Raw genomic sequence first — 6,023 nt, forward strand, 5'->3', positions numbered from 1 at the left:
CTGAGCCACCCAGGCTCTCCTGAACAGGTAATTTCAACTACTGATGATGATGATGAAGAAAAATAATCAAGGGTGTGACACAGTGACTGGGGAGGCCTCTGGCCAGGGCAGGAGTCATGGGCTTGCAAACAGGTGGATCTGAGCAGAGACCTGTATCTTACAGAGTCAAACTGGAAACAAGCATTCTGGGTAGAGGGGAATAGTGAGGGGAACAGGTGGCACCAAGTACGGGACAGAGCAGTGGCAAGCTGGTGGGCAGGGATGAGGTGGGAGAGGCTGGCTGATATTTTGGGCCTGGGAGGAGGTGGGATTTTTTTAAAGATTTTTTATTTATTTATTAGAGAGAGAGAGTACAAGCAGGGGGAGCAGCAGAGGGAGAGGGAGAAGCAGGCTCCCCGCTGAGCAGGGAGCCCGACGTGGGGCTCAATCCCAGGACCCTGAGATCATGACCCGAGCCAAAGGCAGATGCTCAACAGACTGAACCACCAGGCGCCCCAGAGGTGAGATTTTATTCTGATGGGAAGAAGGAAGCGTAGTACTGCAGAGCCCTATGAGTTCTGTTTCCTGCTGGTAAAATTCCTTATTGGGACTCAAATTCCAGCTCCCTGATCACAGGCCTATGTTCCTTTATTCAAAGATATTATTGAGCCTCCAGGGTGGCCAGACCTAGCAAATGAAAACAGAAGACGCCCAGTCCGATTTGAATTTCAGATCAACGATGGATAGTGCTTTAGTATAAACCTATCGGAGAATGTCAGAGTATCTTCCGTGTGCCAAGCCACCGCTAGGCGTCAGTCCGGGTTTGAGTAATCCATTTCACACGACCCCATGGCTTGGTGTCTTTGGAGGAACTGGTCAAATGTGAAGGTTAGAATCTGGTGTGGCTTGGGAGAGAGAGATGAGCCAGTTTCAAAAATCCGCTTTGGCTCCAAATTGTGACCTTGAACCGGTGATTCTTTTGGGTGCCCCAACTCTTGTTAGATGCCCACATAATGTTGATTGAAATGCCTCTGATGTTCCCTGCATCACAAACGTGTATCGTGTTGTATCCTGTTTCTCAGACGGATCTAGGTTCTGGCCTTTTTCACGGGAATTAAGAGAAGGGAGGGGAGCATGTTCCGCACTCATCCACTGTCCTCACTGGCTGTGAGTACCAAGGTAAGGTGTGAAGGCTGGAAGAATCCAGAGAGAGGTGATGTGGCCATGGGCTGCTCTTCCCATCACAGGGACTGAGTGGACACTGCCGTGGCGTCTCTACGTGCAAAGCCCACCGGGCCCCGCTCTCTGCAGTCAAGGTGTGTGGGTGTCCCACAGCCAGGCCAACCACAAGTGTGGCTTGTGGCCATTTCAGGACACAGTCAGGGAGGGGTAAATAATCCCTCAAAAGTAATCTCCTTAAGCTTTTGGGTCTGAGGAGAACTAGATGCTAAGAGGGAAACACATCCTGTGAATGAGGGATTTGGGTGTGGCCTAGCTGGGACTTCCTTCTGTTGGCACCAGAGGACAGAGGAACATTCTGGAGGCAGGAAGAACTTCTTTAAGAGATGAATTCCCTTTTCCTGGGGAGGGGGTGGCTCAGGAAACAGTGTGGTCACTGCTGGGCAGGGCGTTAGGAGTCCTCGGATCAGGGACCTAGCTCCGAAGCATCTGCTCTGGTTGGTTCATGGTGATGTCAGGAGTGCCCTGGCCCCTGGTCACCTGCTGTTGGGAGTCTACATTATACAAGGGGGTCAGTGACCCCATCTTTGTTATTGTCACCGTCTGACCCACACCCCTGTGCACATTTAGCCCTGTTTGCACCACCCTCACCCCCAGTTTGTTTCTGGGATATTGGCCTGAGTGTGGTGGGGGGAGAAGGACCTGAGAGGATCCAGGGATTTGATCCCTCTTCTGGAAATGGGGGCTCAGCCACTTTCCCCACCCATCAGTGTCCCCCCGACATGACTCAAGGCAGAATGCCACCGGAGGGCTGGCAGTTCCGATGCCCTCCCAGTATCCCCTTGAGTAGCAGACACCAGGGCTGGCCCATTCCCTTCCCACAGTCTTGGTGTCTACGTAGCAGAAGTTGAAACATCATCCAGCTCTGACTGGCTGGCTGAGGGAGGTCTCCCCTCTGTCCTGTCACAGTGTCCCCCACCTGTCCCTAGTTTCCCATCCTACAAGTATACTGCTCTCATCTCACAAGTGGGGCATGGCTCACTCCTACTTGAGGCCCATTGTCACACTCCTGGTAGAATGTCCACTCCCTGAGGGCAGGGACTTTGCTTGATATGGCTCCTGCTGTGTCCCCAACATTCAGCACCAAGTATGTGCCAAATAAATGTTTGGCAAGTAAAGGAGGGAATGGTGCAGCCCTAACACCTGGAGATCAGCATCTCCTATCCCACATGATACAGGAGAGGAACTGAGAGACTCTGTGGTGAAGGTTATTCCGCATCCCTGCAAATGAGGACAAGGCCAGGCCGCACTGGAGACTGGCAACTTCCAGCCCATCCTTCCCAGCCAGGCGCTGGACTCAGGTCACTCAACCTGATGGGAACACTGCCCGAGACGCCACGCCCCCTGGTGGCCGAGGATGGAGGAGCCCGAGATGCCCACAGCAACTGGTGACACATGCAGATGAAGACAGAGGAGGAGATACACTTCCGGTTCAAAGCCATACTTCTGAGCAGTTTGTACTTAACCCTTTAGGGGAGCATTTGTGTGCAGAACTCTATAGTAGCAGAATCTCCTCAGGACCACACACTCACTCCGCACAGAGTGTGACTAACTGCAGATGGAGCCTCAACTCCATGTTGCACAGACAGTAAGGGTGCGGAATCGTGCTTGGACATGACACTCAAAACAAAACACACACTGACCAGGGGGCCCATCTCTAGAGAGCTGTGTTTCAGAGAGCTTTTCAGAATATATACGACAGGGATGGGGCATAGGGTGCTGATCTCTCTCCCACAAACTCCTAGTGTAAGAATGCTATGTTTTTTGTTTTTTTTTTAAGATTTTATTGAATGGGGCACCTGGGTGGCTCAGTCATTAAGCGCCTGCCTTCTGCTCAGGTCATGATCCCAGGACCCTGGCAGATGCCTAACGACTGAGCCTCCCAGGCGCCCCAAGAATGCTATGGTTTTAAAAATGACATTTATTGTAGCAGCCGTAATTCATTGGGAGTATCGTATTTTTCATAACGCACTAATAGTCCCCTTTAACTATTTTCTGGTCCTTGAAAAAAGTACCCAAAATATCAAAGTACTTAAGGAAATCAAATTAACGGAAATGAATCTTTCCTTCCTTTTCCCAACCAATTGCATTATAATCTCAGCATGTGAGCATGACTTGGGGGTGAAATGAACTTTTGAATTCTTCAGCAATCCTCCTCCTCCCCGGCTCTCCGGGGACCAGCAGCAGCCCTTGGAGAGGGTCGGGGATGAGGCAGTGGAGCCCCTGTGGCCCTCAGAATCCTGATCCCCCTGCCTCTGTCCCTTGACCTAGGGAGACACCCCCCCTCCTCTGACCCCAGGAGCCCTTCAGCCTCTTGCATCCAGTTGGCAAGTCTGAACTGACTGGGGTTGGATCAGCGTGGTTCAAATCAAGGAAGCCATGTCAGGTGCTGGACAGACAGGACCAAGAGGCAAGACTGCCTGCCTCTCTCTGAGTAGCTTTCTTTGTGGGGAAATGTAAATCTAACGGGCTCAGCTAGGCCAAAGGGGAAAGCCAATACATATTGTGATCATTTTCAATTTCCAGGACCCCCAGTGCCCATTGGCCTGGGGCTGTGAAGTTCCCACTCCTTGCAGTACAGCAGGGTCCTGTTGGCATTCCGGTGGGGTGGGGGGGGCGGGGCAAGCACCGTGACCGAGCGTTCTGACACTTGCAGACAACATAGGCAGGTGTCCACAGTGGCGTCTGCCAGGACTGCCTGCGTTCTTCCTCCTGGGCTGCCAACATGTGCCAGGCCTGGGCCAGGACATTCCTGGCTGATGCTGGGCTGCTGAATGGAGCAGCGGTGGGGAGAGTGCCCCTGGCAGGCAGAGAGGTGGGAGCAAGCACAGAGTGTTCCAGGACCATTCAGGGAGGAGGTTGGACAACATCCAGGTGGGAGATATGGCTGGGACTTGGGGAGGGGCAGTGGAGATAGCCAGAAATGGGCGGAGTGACAGGATTTCTGAGGATTGGTGTGTGTGTGTGTGTGAGTGTGTGAAGGACAATAAGCCCTGCCCTGGCCACTCAGTGCTTGGGCCAGCTGCCCTGGCCACCCGCTGGCCTCTACGAGGTCCACTCCTATCCTCCCTCCCCTCCATCCTGTGACGACTTCCTGGCTGTGTTCGTCGTCCACTTCCCGAGTGTGTCCTGCAGACCCTGCAGAGCTTCTCCATACCATGTCCATTTGTGCTGAGCAGTCCTGCTGAAAGGAGCTTGCTTGGCTCTACCCGAGACGTTCCCCAAAACCTATGACTCCAACAGCCACTCTTTGTTCATTAATATCTGGCAATTTGTGGAAAATTTTCTGGGAACTGCTGATTTATTCAACCAGGGCATTGTTCTGCAGCACCCAAATGAGCCTACTTCCTGTGAAACAGTGGCCATCTCGAGACTGGCTTACTAGTCACACGTGATTCACTCCCAGCTGGTGGCCACATGCCTGCTGGTGGGTGGCTTGTCACATGGTGGATTTGTGGCTGTGCTCCGGTTGGGTGGGCTCAAGCTGTGATTCCTGCAGAAAGGCTGTGAAACTTGAGGTGGGGAAAACGGTGTCCAAGCTGATAGGGCAGGCAGAGTCCACCCCAAGTGATAAAGCCATTTATGGCTGGGTTGTTGAGTATGGGGCAGAGGGGGGCGGGCATCAATGGGGGTTGGTGGGATCACTGCACTGGGGGAGGTTCTTCCTGGCAGGGCCGTGGGGAATCTCTGATACATCCAGTGGCCAGTGCTTCTGCCTCAGGACCAAGGCCCAAAGGAAAGCTCAGACGTGCCCCTAGGAGTGAGCAGTTGAGAGCACCTTGGTGTTACTGAGGGGCGCGGTGATGAGAGCAACACGACGGCCTTGACAAAGTGTGGGTGGCAGCCAGGCACCATCTCTGCGCATTAAAAACAAGGCACAACCCAAGAGAATTGAAAACACGTTTAAACAAAAATGTGTAGGGGCATATTCGCAACAGCAACACTACTCACAACAGCCACAAGGAAGACACAACCCAAGCATCCATCAGCGGACGGACGGATAAGCAAACCGGTCCATCCATACAGTGGAGTATTATTCACCTTTAAGGAATCAAAGGCTGATTCATGTAGGTCGATGAACCTTGCAGGCATGTTAGTGAAAGAAGCAAGACACAAAAGGCCACATGTATGATCCCATTTATATGGCATGTCCAGAACAGACAAACCCAGAGCCAGAAAGCAGATTAGTGGCTGCCAGGGGCTGGGGAGAAGGGGAAAAGGATTGACAGTTAATGGGGACAGGGTTTCCTTTTGAGGCGATGAAAATGTTCTGGAACTAGACACGTGTTGGTTGTACAACACTGAAAATTAAGTGCCACTGAATTGTACACATTAAGTGGTTAATTTTATGTGACTTTCATGTCAAAAAGAAAAATTAAAAAAAAAAAAAAACCAACCAACAACACAAAAACAACCCTAGGCACATGGAGGCTGGCTGATGTGTTTCCTAAGAACACAGGAAATAGGACACTAGGGAAGCAAGCAAATGTGTCTGTGGTAAGGGCCAGGAAGGAACAGGCAGCTGTGGGGCGAATGTTTGAGGTCTTAGGGGCCCCCTCTCCTCCAGGCGGGACTGTTCCAGAGTCACATCATCAGTAGAGGAGAAGACTCAGGTTTCCACCAGGTCCTCCAGTCCAGGGGCTGGGGCTCTGTATCCTCACACTCTGTTGGTCCGCATTAGCTCCCTGATGCCCACTCGCCCAGTGGCCCCACTGGCCTGGCGAGAGGGCAAGAGCCGTCTCTGGAGTGGCGCACACAAGGGACAACGCGACAAAGACAAAGCGAGTGACGGCTCCTGCAAATTA

The sequence above is a fragment of the Neomonachus schauinslandi genome, chromosome 1 (genome assembly GCF_002201575.2).
Source record: "Neomonachus schauinslandi chromosome 1, ASM220157v2, whole genome shotgun sequence".
Classification (NCBI taxonomy): Eukaryota; Metazoa; Chordata; class Mammalia; order Carnivora; family Phocidae; genus Neomonachus; species Neomonachus schauinslandi.